Source organism: Cupressus sempervirens, chromosome 1 (genome assembly GCF_028749045.1).
Source record: "Cupressus sempervirens isolate cs-2001-9-10 chromosome 1, ASM2874904v1, whole genome shotgun sequence".
NCBI lineage: Eukaryota > Viridiplantae > Streptophyta > Pinopsida > Cupressales > Cupressaceae > Cupressus > Cupressus sempervirens.
The window spans coordinates 893,463,981-893,484,116 of NC_143118.1; positions in this window are offsets into that span (position 1 = coordinate 893,463,981).

Genomic DNA, 20,136 nt, shown 5'->3' on the forward strand with positions numbered 1-20,136 from the left:
GATCTTAGATTTTCATTTTCATCTTTTATTTTAGAGTCATTCTTTCCTCCATTTTTCTTAAGACTTAGCATGAGTTAAACTATTTTTGAATCATGTTTCAAGATCTCATTTTATTTCTTTAGATCTTCAATATCATCATCACTAGTTTTCTCATGAGGTCCTTTTTGCTTCAGTCATCTATCTTGTCCTTTATTTCACCAATGTAAGCTTTTGCATCGTTACATCTATCTTTTAGGCCATCTCTTTCATCAACAAGGAGATTGATTTGTTCAAGAGCTTCTTCAAGATTCTTCTTCAATTGTTCCATATTTATAGGGATATTATTCAACCTATTAAGCCTCTTTTGAATAAGTAGGCTTTGATATCGATTGTTAGAAATAGATCATACTGAGAGGGAGGGGGCGAATCGGTATTTTCAATCTTTTTACCCACAACTAAATATTATTTATTACTTTTTCATATGCATAAGAAACTAAACCAATGATGTTGAATAGTAGAAACAACCATGTATAGAGAGAGAGCTCATAACACCATATTTTGTTAACTAGGAAACCCTAGCCAAGGGAAAAGCTCAGTGGGGATGAAACCCACTAGATGATTCACTATATAAAAGAATTTGGTTAAGGATATTGACCCTGTTAGGAATCTATGAAGAATTTATAGTGTCTTGAGTCCCTATTAGGAGACTAGGCCTTATTAGAAGCCTCAACCCTATTAGGAGTTGGTAGATCATATACAAATGTGTGCAAGAAGAGCCCACTGCCCTAACATGAAACTATACAATAAGTTCTTCAAGAGAATACATATAAATACAATACTATATTACTTGTTGTACTTCAAAAATCTTCTGATTATTAGTTCTTCATACAAATAGTGACTATGTGCATATCAATTTGCATCATGTCTTGCATAACATTGCTTCACATTACATATCATAATATCGTATTTACATTTTCACACTTTAACTTTGTAATTGAAGTTTTTTACTTATATCAACCATATTAATAAATTCTTCCTTAGTCAGCTCACATATCATCCTTAGAGTTGACTCATCAAGATTTAGTAGTCAAAAAATTTTTGCAAGTCATACAAGTCAATTTGCTAACATGTTCTATTCTGCACAATGAGATACCTACATTAGTATTTATTCCATAACTTAAACTTAGTCTATCATACAAATATGTGCACTGGTATGCATCATCAGGATAGTGTCATGAATCTATGGTTAATTGTCCAAGATAATATTCCAAGGGAATATTTTGCTATCAACAAATCTTGTCATGCTATTGTAACACTGTCTAATAGTTAGACAATTTTTCTTCATAAATAATCATGACTAAATGACAAAACAAATGTTGTCATAAATGATAACCATATATCTCCCCTTATTTCATTGATTGGTCATATTACCAATAGATATTATCAACAATATTTTTCCAATGATTGGATTCCTCAGTGAAGCTCTCAAAATATTTCCTTAACTATGATTATGGCACTATACCATCAAAGAAAACAAAAGATATACCCCCCTCATTGGTAAGTCAACCATTGATTAATGTCTTCTTTTGGGTATCCATCAGATTTTAAATATTAGAAATTATTTTATGTTTGTAAATTCTCATCCTCTCATGATTCCTCAATGCATTGTATCCTAGAGAGTATAGCTAATGCCCTAATTTGTACTTGCACCAATTCTTCTACATACTTGTGTTAACCCCCATAGATAATGTAATATGTAATGGTATTAATGTGTGTGAAAGAGTTATGTTGGTTGTTATATTTTCATTGATGTGAAAATATTAGCTAGCTAGAAATTATGATAACTCAATGGAGTGCCATATGAAGAGGACTTGAAGAAAGTATGATGAAGGAAAAGTTGACAAGTATGGTATTCAATGGGTACTTGAAGGAGTTCGTCAGTGAAAATTTAATATTGTCTTGATTACTTTATTATCATGTATTATTGCAATGTATTGAAGAACACAAGATTAATCATATGACAAGGTTAATGAAAGGAGGTTGTATTCACTAAGCAACTACAATGTTTTCTAAGTTTTTGACTAAGTAAAAGATAAATTTAGTGTTGCCCAAGTGAGTCTAGTGTTATCTAAGCTCTATATTACCCAATTAAATGTTACCTTTATCCATTAACACTATATAAACAAGTTTCAAGATTTCAATCTAAGGCCAAATTGTGATGGACATATAGAAAATTTGAGATTGTGTAAGATACGATTCAAATTAAGTAACAAGATCAACAAGTAGGAAAATTTTGTAAAGATATGATGATGAAGATTAGATAAAGATAAGGATGAGCACAAAGTATTGATATCATATTGGTTTTTACAATTGAGTGTCAACACACTTAAGTTATTCACTTAAGTCATGTTAAACAAGTAGTACATGCCAAGCACAACATGTATATATTAGACCATGCCAAGTCATAGTGAGTGTTGAGCCACTCATGTGCTGAGTCACTCATGTGTCAAGTATACAATATATGCCAAGTCACATAGGAGATGAGTAAATAGTTGATGTTGAGCAATACAGGTGTCGTGTCATAGTATAAAGATTACTGTATGCCAAGCATTGGAGACTTTAGATGCCAAATATTAAAATTTATACATATTTATTTTTAATGGCATAAACAACTATGTAAACCATTTTTGAGATGAATTAAGATTTAATTTTGATATCTTGGAGATAAGGATGAATCTTAAGTTTGATTTGCCAATTAGAAAATGGGAAGGATTAAGTAGCAAAATGGATGAATCTCAATCGCAAATTCATACCTATACCTAAGACACCTAATTCTTCATAAGGAACACAAACCCTAAACTATTTAGCATGTGTGTAGGGTGTTGAAGGAGCTCATAGAGAAGTTTGCATGCACAAACATAGCATTCATGCTGGCTTAGAAGTTATGAAGTGAAACTACATTGCCGAATAAGTTAGAGAAGAATAGAGGATAGAGAAAAGGATACAACATAAAGACATCTAATCAAGAAGGATCAAGAAGATGGGTTAGAGATGATATGTTATCAGGCAATTATGTATTAGCCACAGGATCAATGTTGAGACATTCTTACAGGTGATTTGAATCAAAATCTCTTATCAAAGTAGTCCTAATAGTCTATATGAAATCCTTTAATAGGGTGCTTACCTATTTTTAAGTTAAAGTCCCTTAGCAGGCAACACTTTTAATAGGGTGTTCAAATCCTCTAACAAGGTGAGACCTAAATATCCTTGTAAGCCTTTAACAGGGCAGATCATGACTCATGATCAAAACATTGTAACCTTCACTGGATACACTTTATTATTGCAATAAAGAAGATTTATGGGTGTCATCCCCACCTCAGTTTTACCTTCTCACTTGGAGTGTTTCTGAGTAATCATATCTAGTGTCATATGTGTGTGATTGCTTATATATTTTACATGATTTAGATGTATATGCTTTACATGTTATTTCAATTTTCTCATTGAATATGTGAGATGGATGTATGGTGAAAGTTTTATGGGTCCAAGTTTAAAGTAATGATTCATCCCCCCTTATTAGAAGTTTAGCTTTCCTATTGTAATTACAACAATTAGTATCAGAGCTTTGTTCTTTGAAAGAGAAGCTTTATAGCTTTGAGGAAAGATATTTTAAATGGAAGTCTACAAGTTGGGAAAGACTATTGAGAATCATGGAATTGAAATACATCTCATTCTACATCAACTAAATAAAGCAAGAGAAGATCAAAAGAAATCCTTCAAGAGAAGGAAGGAAATTTCTATTGTGGAGAATGACACACAATAAAAAGAGATGGAAACTACTAAGCTATTTGAAAATGGAGACTCAAACCAATTTGATGCAACAATTATATATCTAATGGAAAAGAATAGAGCCCAAGCTAAGGAAATCAAAAATCTCAAGTTAGAGAAAGAATCACAAGTTATACTTCTATGTGAGGTGACTAAATAGAAGAAGAAATCCATGGAAGAAAAAACTATGATTAAAGAAGACAAAATATTTCTGGCCAACAAACTGGAAGAGAAATCATCAAAAGTAACCAAGATTTCCAATATGCAATAGGATACTCTAAGTCAAATGGTGAATGCTAACTATGAGTTGAATGTCAAGGACATTGAGATAACTACATTGAAGTTGTAGAATAAACAATTATAGAATGACCTAAAGAGAGAGAAGGAATTTGCTGACAGTTTCAACAAACCAAATGAAGCCATCAAATACTTTGAGAAATTATTGAGATCTCCTAGATCTAATAATGATACATCTGGACTAAGATACACAAGTATTGAAGAAGGAGAATAATCCAAAAATGTTGAAGAAAGGAGCAATAAAGGTAAGAACTCCGAACCCACTTGTTATAATTGTGGTAAGAAAGGACATACTGCTAATGTGTGTAGGGGCAAGACAAAAAATCAAAATGTCAAGCCTAAGAAAATGGTTCACTATCATAAGTGCAACAAACAAGGTCATCAAGAAAATGAATGCAGAACCAAGACCATGCACACAGAGAGATTTGAAGGATATAGTTACAACTCTCAAAAGTACGAACATAGATCTTTTGAGTGTAGATCCAAACCCATGTGGTCGTCAAACAAGCAAGAAAAGGTAAGTATCAATAGAAACTCTTATAACTTGGATTATAATACAAGATATAGCTATCATTGTTATCAAGAACATGCACATGTTCTTGACAATTGTATTAGGACACATTCAAAGGTAACTACCAAAGGTGGTTGAGTCAAACTATATGTTTCAACTATTTGAAGACTGGTCACATTAGTAGTTATTGTCCAACTAGGTCAAAGGCACCAAGTTGTGAATTTGATAAAGGCAAAGGCAAGGAAAATGTTGAAAATGTCAGAGATGAAATACATAAGACATGGAAGAAGAAAGATGATTGCAGTACATCAAATGGAGAAGGGATCGCTTCACCCAATGGGTTAGGTGATCACACCTCATCAAACTAGGCAATCAAGAGGTATGTGTGACTAATATTTAAAGGTTATATCATACATCAATTCCAAATGATTTAGCATTGAAAAGATTACATTAGCATGAATAAAGTTGTAAGATGTTGATAGGAATTCAAGATAAACTCTCTTTTTTTCATGTTGTTGTTGAGCATGAAATATTTCCTATGTGTGTCAAGTTAAATGCTAGCATATGTCGAGCTAACAATCTAACTAGTTGATTTCAAGCTCATAGTGGTTGTTGAGTGGTTGAAATTTCAATGGATGACGAGTGTGCTTCAAATTGGGTGATGTTGAGCTTATAGCTATGTAAGCACTCAACATTTATTGTAGGATTTTCAAAGGGTATTTGATCAATTCTTGCTCAATTTTCATAACTTCAAATTCATGAAAGATAAAGAAGAGCAAAAGGTGATCTATAAATCCAATCAAAGAAGTTACATAAGATTCTAGTAGTGATTCTTCACCAATTCGTTCGATTTCACAAGGTATTTATCAAGAGTTGAGCTATGGAGTTTTAATTTTGAAAACCCTAGTTTCACATTATGGCATCAAGTTTGAAGAATGTAGAGGGAAAGCAAGTTTTGAATGTTCAATTAGTGAGTAATGAGGTCAAGCAACCTATTTAAAAAGCTATTCCTGACATTTCTTATAAGCAAGACCCTTCTGGTGCATTGTCAATGATTCCACCAAATGTAATAATGGTACAAGATGTAAGAAAATGCTATAAATATAATATTGGTAGCATTGGGGATATAGTGATTAGGGAAGCATGTGGTAAACTCTATAATAATGGTGTGTTGATGGAAGAGTTCAAAATCTTTGAGAAGAAGGGATTGACGGGATCCCTAGATTTTTTGAATGTGTTTAAGATATAATGGATAATGATAGTGCTTAGCTAAATTCATGATAGTTTATTATGGCTAGAAAATGGACCTATCAAAATTACTATAAGAATAATTCATAGTTTTACTAGTTACCCAACCCTAGGGTTACTAGTTACCCAACCCTAGATCTTCCTAAGACACTAAGAGAGGAAGTGATTGAGAAAAAAACTAGAGCTATATGAAAAAAAAGAGGTATTAAAATTGACACAATTAATGATCCATTGATTTAATTTGTTGTAAGAATTATTTCACACAAGTTTTATCAATCTAGTATATTGAATAGTGTATCCTATATAGCTATGGATGTGGGATACAAAATTGTCAAGAAAGATCACACATATGAGCTAGTAGAACTACAATTGCAACAATTGATGGAGAACCTTGGAGCAATCATAAAGAAAAAGAGTGCACAATGTAAATTTGGTTCTATATTGATTTGTATATTCTTTTATGTGCAAAACATATTCCCTTCATTTGGCACTGTGGGATGGAAAACCAACATATCAGTAGCAGTGCAGATTGGCAAGTATATTAAGCAATTAGGTGAGAATTTTGAATCCTTAATGACAAGTTATTTTGAAGACTTCAAGAAGTCAATGAAGGAGAGATTGAGAATACTAGTGTACCTAGTAGAGAAACACTATGATGACATTCTTTTCCTAGTGGATGATGACTATACTTTTGTGCAAGTTGCACCAAGGGTGAGATGGTTGAGGCCACTTGGATATGAAATAAATGTGGATGAGGCCTTTGCAATTATTACTACATTACTGGCTGAGGAGGTAGATAAAAGTGTAAAGATATTTGGAAACTATGAGATGGTAAAGTCCAAAATTACCATGAAATTGAAGACTACTTCATCTATGAAGAAAAAGGAGAAGATAGTGAAGAAGTTGAAAGCTATGTTTGGAGAGGGTGTCGAGAAGAAAGAAGAAGAAGAGTATGAAGAGGAAGAAGAAACCCAAGCACATTTACCACTAACTTTGATACATGGTATGGGAGAAGACCAAGAAGAGGAGGAGACTAAAGGTGCTAAGGGAGAAGAAGCTGAGGAAACACCTACTCTTTCCAAGATAAAGAAGAGGAAGGCTAAAGCCCAACCAATAACAAAAGCTAAGAAGATAGCTAAGCCAAGTCCATCCAAGCCCACTACACCTACTAAAAGAGCTAGCACAAGTGCAATAGCACAAAAGGACAAATAAAAGACTAAATCAATAGATTAAGAAGGCCAAGAGTAAAAAATACTAAGAAGGAAATATGTAGCACAAGTTGAGTTTGATGAAGAGAAAACAAAATCAAATGACAACAACCAATTTAAGGTGGTGAGTCACAATCCTTTATTAGATCTTAAAAATTTATGTGAAAATGTTAAGTATAGTGTAGACTTATTTGGATTTAGCTATGTTGATTTTGATAAATTGGGTAAGGTAGAGAAAAATCAAGTGGAGGAGGCCATATATGCCATGATGGAAAAATTCAAGACAACCTCACTAGAGATTACGAACTTAATGCCAAAGAGTCTATATGACAAAGTTGAGCAAAAATGGCACTATTGTCTAAACTTGGAGATAAAAATTAAAGAGACCTCTCTAGCCCAAGTAATTCTTGAACTAACTAAGGCATAGATTGTTAAGACTATGAAGAAATATGCAGTTAGATTTACACCTAAATATAGAGCCTTCAACATTTTACAAAATAATATTGAGGATGTTGTTAAGAAGTCCACACAGATGTGGAATCTCACTTATGGGTTGACAACAATCAAGGAAGGAGAGCAAGCACCCATTAAAATAAAAGATGATGGAGAAGATGATAAGAATGAAGGTACTATTGAGAGAGGAGTAGAAACAAACATATGTGACAAGGCAATAGCTGAGCCAAAGTAGTAGAATAAAGAACAAAGTGTGAAACTCACACAATTGCCAAGTGTTAGTCCTCAACATGTAACAAGGGAGACTATTAAAACCATAACTAGTAAGGATTTTTTTGATCTATCAACTCAAAAAATCAATCCCCTTATAGAAGATGACCTATGAATGTTTCTAAACCTTCATTGTAGATGAGCTACAAAAATCAATGGCTAATACTGAAAGGGAAAAACTAAATCCATAAGAACCATCTTCTATCATCCCTCAAGTCACTAATGTAAAACCTTTGGTCAAGATACCAGAAGCCATATCATACAAGGTTGATACAATAGAGAACATAATAGTGGAATCACAAGTTCCTACTATAGAACAAGAAGAAATAGGTTACATAGACTTATCTACACCTAAATCATAGGATCAAGGTGCAAGTCAAGTCATTATGGCAAAATAGGGCAAGCCTAAAGAAAGTTAGAACATAAATTCTAGAGCAAAGTGAATGAGAAGATATGAAGTGAAATAGCACTGACACAAGTTGCACTGGAAACTAAGGTTGACGATGTAAAGAAGGTACTTGTGAACATATTCTCATTGTACACTAAATTTTGAAATCCATCACTCTTCACCCAAGAGACCAAAAGTCACATTTTGAGTCTAGAGAGCCAAATTACTACATCAGGTGCAAAACTACCAACGAATCTAGCTCAAAATGATAATCTTTTTAGGACATTACTTCAAACCTAGAGTCTATTAGTTGTATTGATAGTAGATGAGGCCAACATTAGGGCCAAAATGACTAGCATCTAGGCCACTCTCACTCCACATATGGAAATTTTGCACAAGGAGCTAGGCTATGTTGAAACCTTAAAGAAGAAAGACCCCAATCTTTCAACCTTAGATGGTCTAGTCCAACTTGTCACCACTATCACTCCAAATCAAATCACTGGATGTAGCATGTGAGAACTAGGATGCAACTCCCAAGATGATATTGGATGTCCACAAATCTTTTCTAGACAAACACACTATAAGTGTATAGCCCATTTGACATAAGTGTCAAAAAGGGGGAGAATAAGATAAAGGGGGAGAAATGGAGAAATATTTTGGGGAAGAATGAGAGAATGAGGGAGACACAAGGAAAGTGATAAATGGGGGAAAGAAAGCAAAGAGGGAGAAGAATCCAAATAGAAGAAGTATTAGATGAAAGAGTAAGCATAAAAAATCATGAAGTCAAAGTGTATTAGTAGAAACACATTTAGTTAGTAGGAGTATAGAATTTTTGTTAGAGAATAGACCTATCAACTCACAAGGAGTTATCAAATTTTGAGGTATACAAGTTATTACAAAATTTAGATATTTTTAAATTTTTGTATATAAGTCAAAATGAGATATGTTATGCTCATGAGATTAAGAATGTTATTGCATACTCAAGTGTTTCTATCTAACTGAGGTAATAATTATTGGTTATTGTAAGTTGTAATTGGGCCAACTTGATAATCTAGATGGTATATATGAAAGGTCAAGTTGAGTTTCTGAATGCATGAGTGAGTATGCAAGTGTATTGATTGTTTGAGGTAGAAAGTGTGAGTGAACTTGAAGGATGGCCAGATATCCTTTAGGAGCAGCAAAGTTATAGTCAATCAAGAAGGATCTAGTTTGAAGGAAAGAAGAGATCTATAATAAAAAAATTAGTTGCATCTCATTTAGGTCATTTCATTATTACTTTCTTACCATTGTAGCAGTGATTCCAAAATCTCTTAACAGAGCTGGCTTAATAGCTTGTTGTAAATCATCTAACAAGGTGACAGTTCCATTGAATTGTTATAAGACCTCTTACAAGGCCACTCCTAATAAGGGGATTAAATCCTCTAACAAGGTCACACCTAACAGTGTGTTTTGTAACCTTTAACCAGGTTGGCTCCTAATAGGGCTCACTTTAGAAGAGTGAAAATTAGTAGCTAGTTACTTGGTGGTTTTTCCCATATTGGGTTTCCATGTTAAATCCGGTGTCTCATTTTTTCATGTTATTTCTTTTATGCTTACAAGTTAATGATTGTGAATGTTTAAAATTTAGTTAAAATAATAACATACACTGCATTTATCGACTTACAACATTTTTAGTATGTTTACCGAGTGACAACACTAAGTAGTTTTTGTTGACATCTAAGGGATCTATGGAAGTTTTTTTGTGGTAACTAATCCCCCCCTCTTACTTACTCCATCTATATTTTGAACAATTGGTATTAGAGATTTTGGTGCTTGCAGGAAAGGTTTCAAAGGCCTAAGATAAAGATCAGGATGTCTTATAAGAGAGAAATTCCAAAGCTTAATAGAGATAACTTTTCAACATGGCAAGGACTCATGAGACTTCATCTATCTTCCATTGGTGATTCAGGATGCAAATACCTTGATGAAGAATACACAACTCCTACTGGCACATTATCTTTTAGTGATATTGCTGAGAAAAAGAACCATAACACCATGATGATAGATATTGCATTTGCTCTTAGATATGAAGAATTTGATGATATCAAGGACTAAAAAACTACTTTTGAAATGTGGAACAAGCTTAAGGACATCTAAGGTGGTGATTACAACATGAGGAGAGCTAAAGCTAAAAGCCTTAGAGGATAGTTTGATCAGATGAGAATGAGAGAAGATGAAAATGCTGCCAAATATGTGGAAAGAATCAAAGCTAGTGTCAGTACAATCAAAGTATCTGGAGGAGAAATCAAGGAAGAAACTATTGTAAGTAAAGTTCTTAGAACATTACTTCCTATCTATGAAATTAGAGTATCTACTATTCAAGAAATAAGGTGTGAAACAAATCATAAGATAACCTTGGATACCTTAGTGGGAAGATTGACAGCCTTTGAGCTAGACAATTATGACAATTATATTCCAGCTTCCAAGAATACTGAATCTGCATTTGAGGCCAAGTTTTCAATTAAGGAGAAAGGAAAGAAGGATTTCAAAGGTCATAAATCATTCAAGTACAAAGGTAAGAAGACTTTTTTTATGGCTAAGGATTCTGATAATAGTGAAGATGAAATAGTTTACATTGTTGTAAAAGATGAATCTAATGATGAAGAAGATAAGATGGCACTTATCTTTTATGTGAGAAAAAGTGATACATTGATCATAGATAGTGGATGTTCAAATCATATGATTGGTGATAAAACAAATTCTAAACATTTTGAAGACTATGATGGTGGTAGTGTAAGGTTTGGAAACAATGAACCTTGTTGCATAAAAAGGAGAGGCCAAATCTCATTAACCAAAGAGCTTATATGTGAAATTACCTATTGGGTTGAAGGACTAAAACATAATTTTTTGAGTGTGGCATAGCTAATCAATATTGGATTCAAGGTGGAATTCATGCATGGCAAGGCAAGAGTGCTAGATGACAAAGGAAAACTGATTAGATCAGGCAAACAAACAAAAGGTAACCTATTCTATCTTGATCTTGGTGATTGCTCATGTTTTATTGCTCAAGTTGAAGAAACTTGGTTATGGAATAGAAGGTCATGCCATGTAAATTTTGATAACATGGTGAAAATAAGAAAATTTAGGAAAGTAAGAGGCATTCCTAGATTGAAAAAACTAGGTGTTGGTTTATGCAAGAATTGTTAGATTGGCAAAATGGGAAAGACTAGTTTTAAAAGCAAAAACTATCAATCTGAAGATATCTTAAGGATTTTGCATACTAATTTGTGTGGACCTATTAGAATAGAAAGTTATACTAAAGAAAGATTCTTTATTATTTTTGTTGATGACTATTATGTTTCTTAGAGGAAAGTCAGAAGCATTTGAGAAATTCAAATGGTATTATGAAAGAGTAGAGAAAGAAATAGGGAAAAGACTAAAATGCTTAAGATCAGACAGAGGTGTTGAATTTATCTCCAATGAATTTAACAAATTTTACATTGAAAGAGGAATCAAAAGACAGGTATCAACCCATGGAACTCCTAAGCAGAATGGAATAGCTAAAAGGAGGAATAGATCTATCACAGATTGTGCAAGTACTCTAATGATTGAGAAGAAAATTGTTATCATATACTAGAAGGAAGCTATCAGCATTGTAGTTCATACCTTAAACTGAGTATAGTTGAAGAAGGACTTATTTAAAACTCCCTATGAGCTATGGTATGGCAATTAACCCAATGTAAGTTACTTGAAATTATTTGGAAGTAAATGTTATATCTTGAAGGAATCTAGAAAAGGAAAATTTGATGTGAAGGGTGATGAGGGTATATTCTTAGGATATTCTTGTAGAAGTAAGGCATATAGATGTTTGAATTTGTCTAATCATATAATCATTGAAAGTGCACAAGTGAGGATTGATGAGTTTGCAGAAAAGACCAAAGACAAAAGTAAAAAGGAACCAAAAGATTACAGGAGATTTGTTTACATAGAACCTTATACATTTCCAAACACATATGTCAATAAGGAGACTTCAACTCCTGAGTCTTCAGTCACCAAGTTACAAGAAGTCCAAACCAAGTCACCAGTGCAATTAACACATCTAAGAATCCAGTGATGCATTCCAAAACCAAGCATATTGCTATAAAATATCATTTTCTCAGAGAATTGGTGTAGGACAAAGAGATCAAATTGGAATATGTCCATACAAAGGAATATATTGTAGACATATTTACCAAGCCATTACCTAAGGATTCATTTTTGTATCTAAGAGGTAAGCTAGGGGTCATTCCCCTATCTGAAGCTCACTAAGTAAAGCCTTAGTGATGCATCAACAACAACCGAGTCAAAAATCTATCAATTGATGTCGCATAATCAAGAGAACATTGCATATGAATTAGTACTCAAGGTACATTGATACTCATATGGTATGTGTTGTCTTTGGCATGTGTTGTCAAAGAGGGAGAGTTTACTATCATAGCTTTCTAAAAAAATTATGAGGGAAAGTTTACTATCATTTTTTTGAGGAAGAAGCTATATAATTCCTTCATAGAGGGAGATTACTGCATAAGAGAAGCTTGTGGTATAAAAATCTAAGAGGGAAAAATTTCTATCAAAGAAAGTCTTATTTTCAAATTTCATTGTGCTATGACATGTTGTGTTGCCATCAATGCCAAAGAGGGAGATTTTTGGATACAATTGTCTAATTGTTTGTTGTCTTTGATGTTACACAAATTTCATATTAGCTATCAAATAGTGCTTACTGAGCTCACTCGATCTGCAAGACAATTTCTACCTCTTATATTTTTATACCACAAGCTTGTCTTATGCAATAATCTCCCTCTATAAAGGAATTACATAGCTTCTTCCTTAAAAAAATGATAATAAACTTTCTCTCATACAAGTTTCTAAAAGATATGATAGTAAACTGAGAAACTTCTATCAAAGAAAGTCTTATTTTCAAATTTCATTGTGCTATGACATGTTGTGTTGCCATTAATGCCAAAGAAGGAGATTATTGTATACAATTGACTAATTGTCTGTTGTCTTTGATGTTACACAAATGTCATATCAGCTATCAGATAATGCTTACCAAGTTCACTTGGTCTGCAAGATAGTTTCTCTTGTCTATTGAGCATTCCTAGAGATTACCTTGCAAAGATAGTGTCTATTGAGCTCACTTAGACATTGAAGGAGATTATAGTAGGAAGCAATGTTAATCGAGCTCTCATGGTTAATGAAGGAAAGTTGGTTAGGACCAGAGTTCACTCAGTTGCCAAAGGATTTTGCAAGTTAACAGTGTTAACCAAGTGTCTATTGGTCAACACAAGAAATCATTTTAGGATCAGTGTTTACTGAGTAGGGTCAGCCAATGAAGGATTTTTTTTGTTTTGGCAATATGAAGTTTAATTAGTTTAAGTATTATTTCTAGCTAAGGTAATAATTATTGGTCATTTTAAGTTGTAATTCAGCCAACTTAATAATCTAGATGGTATATATGAAAGGTCAAGTTGAGTTTCTAAATGCATGAGCAAGTATGCAAGTCTATTGATTGTTTGAGATAGAAAGTGTGAGCGAACTTGAACGATGGATAGATATCCTTAAGGAGCAAAAAAGTTATATTCAATCAAGAAGGATCTAGTGTAAAGCACAACACAGATCTATAATCAGCAATTTAGTTGCATCTCATTCAGATTATTTCATTATTACTTTCTTACCATTATAGCAGTGATTCCAAAATCTCTTAACAGAGTTAGTTTAACAGCCAGTTGTAAATCCTCTAACAAGGTGATAGTTCCATTAAATTTTTATAAGACCTCTTTCAAGGCCACTCCTAATAGGATAAATAAATCCTCTAACAAGATCACACCTAACAGTGTGTTTTGTAACCATTCACTAGGTTGGCTCCTAATAGGGCTCACTTTAGAAGAGTGAAAATCAGTAGCTAGTTACTTGGTGGTTTTTCCCATATTGGGTTTCCACATTAAATCTGATGTCTCATGTGTTCATGTTATTTCTTTTATTCTTGCAAGTTAATCACTATGAATGTTTAAAATTTAGTAAAAAGAATAACATACAATGCATTTACTGATTTATAACATTTTCAGTATGTTTACCGAGTGATAGTAGTAAGTAGTTTTTGGTGATATCTAAAGGATCTGTGGAAATGTTTTTGTGGTAATTGATTCCCCCCCCCCTCTCAATTACTCCATCTATATTTCCAAAAATTCCAAGTGGCACAAGAGCCAAGTAAATAGTGGATGCCGAGAAATACAAGCGTCGAGTCATAGTATAAAGATTAGTGTATGCCGAGCATTAGAGACTTTAGATGCCGAGTAAGATTGTTTTGACATATTTTTTTGTAATGGCACAAACAACTATGTAAACCATTTTTTAGTCGACTTAAGATTGAATTTCAATATTTTGGAGACAAGGATGAATCTCAAGTTGGATTCCCTATGCAATTATAAGCAGCCAATAAGAAAATGGGAAGGATTAAGGGGTAAAATGGATGAATCTTAGCCATAGATTCATACCTAACCCTAAATCACCTAAGTCTTCATAAGGAAGAAAAATGCTAAACTCTTTAGCATGTGTGTATGGTGTTAAAGGAGCTAAGAGAGAAGTTTTCATGGACAAATAGAGAATTCACGGTGGCTTAGAAGTTATGAAGTGAAACTACATTACAGAATCAATTAGAGAAGAACAAAGGATAGAGAAAAGGATACAAAAAAGAGACATCTAATAAAGAAGTATCAAAAAGACATTGTTTAGAGGTGATTATTTATTAGGAAATCAAGTGCTAACCATAGCATAAATGCTAAGACATTCTAATAGGTGATTTCATTCAAAATCTCTTAACAGAGTAGTCGTAATAGGTTGTATGAAATCCTCTAATAGGGTGCTTACTTAGTTGTGAGTTAAAATCCTTTAGCAAGGCACACTTCTAATAGGGTGTTGAAATCTTATAACAAGATAAGACCATGCACAGGGTAGATCATGACTCATTATCAAAACATTGTAACCTTCATTGGATACACTTTATTACTGTAGTAGTGAAGACTTTTTGGTGTCATCCCCACCCTAGTTTTACCTTTTTCACTTGGAGGGTTTGTGGATAATCATAACTGGTGTGATATGTGTGTGATTGCTTCGATGTTTTACATGATTTAGATGCATATTCTTTACATGTTATTTTAGTTTACTCATTGAATTTAGGAGATGGATATATGGTGAAAGTTTTATGGGTCCAAGTTTAAACTATTGATTCACCCCCACCCTCCCACTCCCCCCCCCCCCCCCAAAAAAGGTTTAACTTTCCTATTGTAATTCCAACACAAAGTTCTATGAAACATATATTTTTAGAGTATCAAGATTAATTATATGTAGTTTGAATCTGAAAATTTTCTATGAACCCGAGATTGACAATTGTGATAAAGAAGTAATTGATGGAAAAATCTAGAAGCTTAAAGAACACTATTTATGGAAGAGATCAAGATCATTTTTGTGGCTAATGATGCTTCTAATTATGTTTCTTATATTGTTATGGTGAATGCAAAGTATTGAGAAGAAGAACATAGAAAGGTGAATTGAGAAGAGTAGAGAGAAGAGAGAAAATGTGATGGTGAAAGTGAAGGTGTAAATCATCTGAGAGAGAAATAAGATAGAGACAAGAATAGAGTAGAGATCTGAATAAGAAAAGGAAATTATTCTTCTTAAAGATCATTTCTTTTGTTCCTTTCCAACCATTATAGTAGAAAATATTTAAAAACCTGATGGACCTAATAAGTCTTTGAAATTCTATATAGTAACATCAATTAGTGGTGCTCTTAAGTCCTTTAGAGAAAGCCACTCTTTAGAAAATATCAAGGAGTGATAAGGTCTAAATGATCATTTTGTTAAATCCTTGTACAAGGTTGTACATTAACACTGTGCATGTAATATGTAAAAGGTTGGTTCATAGGAGAGCTCACTTTAGAAGAGTGGATATTTTTTGCTTGTCAGTCCTAAGTGGTTTTTCCCTTTAGAGAGTATCAATTTTATTTGTGTTAAAAGTTGATTTACATGTTTTTTATATTTTATTTCAAGTCAATAATGACTATGTAACTACAAGGTAATAACAAAGTAATTTTATTGAAAATTAGTAATGCAAAGAATAATAATTTAATAGTTTGGAATAAAGCTATATAAAATATTTAAATTAATAAGTTAAATAATTATACTGAATGATTTGTGATAAAGTATGTAAAGTCCTAGTGGTACTAGAAGTATTTTTCCCCCTAGTTATCTAACAATTGGTATCATATCATAGGGCTTGGATAAATAAGTTTAAAGGAACTTGAGCTAAAATCAAAGATGAATAAGAGGGAGGTATGAAAGCTAAACAAGGAGATCTTTTCGTCATGGCAAGACAGAATCAAGCTACACATTTCTTGCATTGGAGATAATGTCATGCATTGGTTGGAACATGAATATGTTAGCCCTATGGATCCCCTGACCATGAAACAAATGAATGAGAAGAGGAACGACAATAGCCCAAAGATTAATATTGCATTTTATTTCAACTATGTTGAGTTTGATGATATCAAAAAATGCACTACTACTAAATAGATGTGGGATAAACTAAAACTTGTACATGATGGAGATGCAAATGTGCTAAGAGATAAGTTTGAAATATTGATAGGCATGTCCAATGACATGAGAATGAAAGAAGGTGAGAATACTAAAAAAATATGTAAACCAAATCAAATAAATAGTCAATGCAATCAAAGTTTCTAGAGGAAAAATCCTTGACTTTGAAATTGTAAGTAAAGTTCTTAGGACTCTTTCTACATATTTTTGCTATTAAAGTTTTTGTCATTCAAGAAGTAAGAGCTATGCCTAGTAATGATCTAACACTTGATGGTCTAATTAGTCAGTTGACTATGTTTGAGCTGAGAAATTAAGATAATAGTATGGTTACAATAGGAAATGCATTTAATTCCTCACCAACCATCACCAATTCAAAGAAAGAGAATCTAAATGTGAAGAGGATCTAGATGAGCTTGAAGCATTACTTACAAAAAGGTTATCAAGAGAAAAATGAAGTTACAAAGCTAAACTTCCCTTGATTTATTTACAACATAATGAGGTTGGTCACTTTACTACTAAATGTCCCAATAGAAATAAGAGTGACAAAAATGAAAACAAATATTCATTGTATGTGAAGAACATGGACTACAAAGACAAAGGAAAGAAATCATGCTACATAGCTAAGGAAGAGCATATTGAGTTGAGTCTAGATGATGACAAGGAAGTAGTTCAAATGGTTTATGTTACAATCAAGGAAGATCTAAATGGTTCATATTGGGTTCAAGGACTTAAGTATAATCTTTTGAGTGTTTCACAGTTGAATAGACTAGGTCACAAACTAGAATTTGAGAAAGGAAAGCTCAAAATCTTTAATAATGAAGGTAATTTGATTAGAATAGGGATGCAAATAAAATTTATCTTATTATATCTTAATCCTATAGTTGAGACATGCTTATTTGTTAGAATTGAGGATGTGTGGTTATGGCATAAAAGGTTGTGTCATGTGAATTTTGAGAACATGGAGAAAATTAGTAGAAAGAAAAGAGTAAGAGGAATAGCAAATATGTAAAAATCAGAGAATGCTATGTGTAAAGAATGCTTACTTGGTATGATGACAAAGTCTAGTTTTTCTAGGAAGACACATACTTTGAATGATATATTGGAATTAGTGCATATAGATATATGTGGTCCAATGTGTGTTGATAGTTACTATAGTGATAAATATTTCATATTATTTGTTGATGATTATTCAAGGATGATGAATGTGATGTCCATGAAGGTGAAATCACATGGTTTTGATATGTTGAAATGGTATAAAGCTAGATTTTAAAAAGAAACTGGTATTTCTTTAAAATGTTTAAGATCTCATAGAGGTGGTGAGTTTATATCTCTTTATATTACTAACATTGCACTAAGAATGGTATTAGAAGATAGCTATCTAGACCAAGGATAAACCAATAAAATGAGGTTGTTGAAAAGAGAAATAGGTCAATTATGAATTGTGCAAGGACTTTGATGACTGAAAAAGAGGTTTCTCAGATATTTTGGAAAGAAGAAATTAGTATTGTTGTCTACACTCTCAACCACATTTAATTGAAGAGAGGAACAAAAAAGATGCCCTATGAACTGTAGTATGGTCACACATTGAATGTAGGTTATTTCAAAATCTTTGTAAGTAGGCATTTTATTAACAAAGATGCAAGGAATGGTAAATTTGATGTTAAAGGAGAGGAAGGTATATTCCTTGGTTATTCATCTAAGAGTAAATCTTATAAATGTTTAAATAAAGCTAATCACAAGATGATTAAAAGTGCAATATAAGATTTGGTAAGTTTTCAGAGAGCAACAATGTGGAAAAAAAAAAAAGGAACTTGTAACAAGTTTTCTAATTTTTATGTAGCAACACTTGATACTCTAACCGAGTTACAACATAGAGATACCAATAATCAGTTAGTGATACCAAAGTTAAAGATTGTTTAACCAAAGCATTAGAAAAATCAATCTGAGAAGAAAATAAACCTTTAGCAAGTGGAGGAGATATTGAAAATTAAAGAACTGAACCTATATTGGCTAAAAATGAGAGGAAAAATCATTCACTTAGACAAATAATTACACACACAAGTGTTTGAGTACAAACAAGAAGTAAGTTAAGAGAAAGTGTGTGTTTAGTTGTTGGTTTTCAACCAAGAACAATAAATGTTGCTTTGGAAATCAACATTGGGTTAATGAAATGTATAAAGAGATTGATCTGATTGAGAAAAATAATATGTGGACACTAGTATCAAGACCTACTCATAAGAATGTGATTGCAACCAAATGAATTTTCAAAAAAAAAAAAGATAAATGCAAATTAAAAGTGGTTTGCAAAGTTTATGCATAAGAAGAAGGAATTGAATATGATGAAACATTTTCACCTATGGAAATATTGGAAGGAGTAAGAACATTATTGTCTTATGCTACATACAATGTTTAAAGTATATGAGATGGATGTAAAATCTACATTTCTAAAAGGGATATTTGAGGAGGAAGTATATATTGAGCAACTTGAAGGATTCATTGAACATGAAAAACACATGATCATCAAGTTGAACAAAGAATTTTATGGACTAAAGGGTATGTAAAGGATCATGGTTGGCCAAATTTTACCCTTCATTGGCTATCCAAAATCAGCAAAACATGTTTATATCAACTTGACATGCAATTTCAAGCTAGTAATGAAAATTATATTAAAAATTTGTAACAATAGAATCTGTAGGATATTGAATTTAGTATCTAAAATACTAGGCCTTATGTGAAAATTATTTAATATAATTTGTCAAAATTTTGTAATTTAAGGTAGTAGTATGTAATCTTTTTAGGACAAAAATAAGAAGTAGGTGTAGTCTGACCACCTTAATTACAATCATATAATAATATTTTTTTAATAAGATTCTAGATATAAGAAGTAGACTCATGCTTAGATGTAACACATATTTTTGGGTATTTTTATTCCAAAAAATAATTAACTATGACTTTTTTGCTACAACATTTTTAGAAAAAAAAAGTCTTGTGTTTGACCACCTTAACTAATTCAAAACATTACCAAATGTAATTTTTCTTTTTTGTATTATAGGAAGAACATACAATGTGACGCATCTTTCATATTTTGAAAATGTTTTACGTTTAGAAAGTTATGACCATTTTTGAATTAGTATGTAATTTAGCACTTTATAGATATCTTCATTTAAAGTTATCTTCTTAGCACTCCTATGGGCATATTCTAATTGCTAGTATGGGTCAAAAGGGGTGACCTAAAATGTGTCCCCTTTTTTGATCCATACCAGCAACTAGAATATGTCCTTAGTGTTGGTCTGAGATTGGTTTTAATAATTGACTATCATCACACTTAAGAAATTTTCTTAGTTGATGTC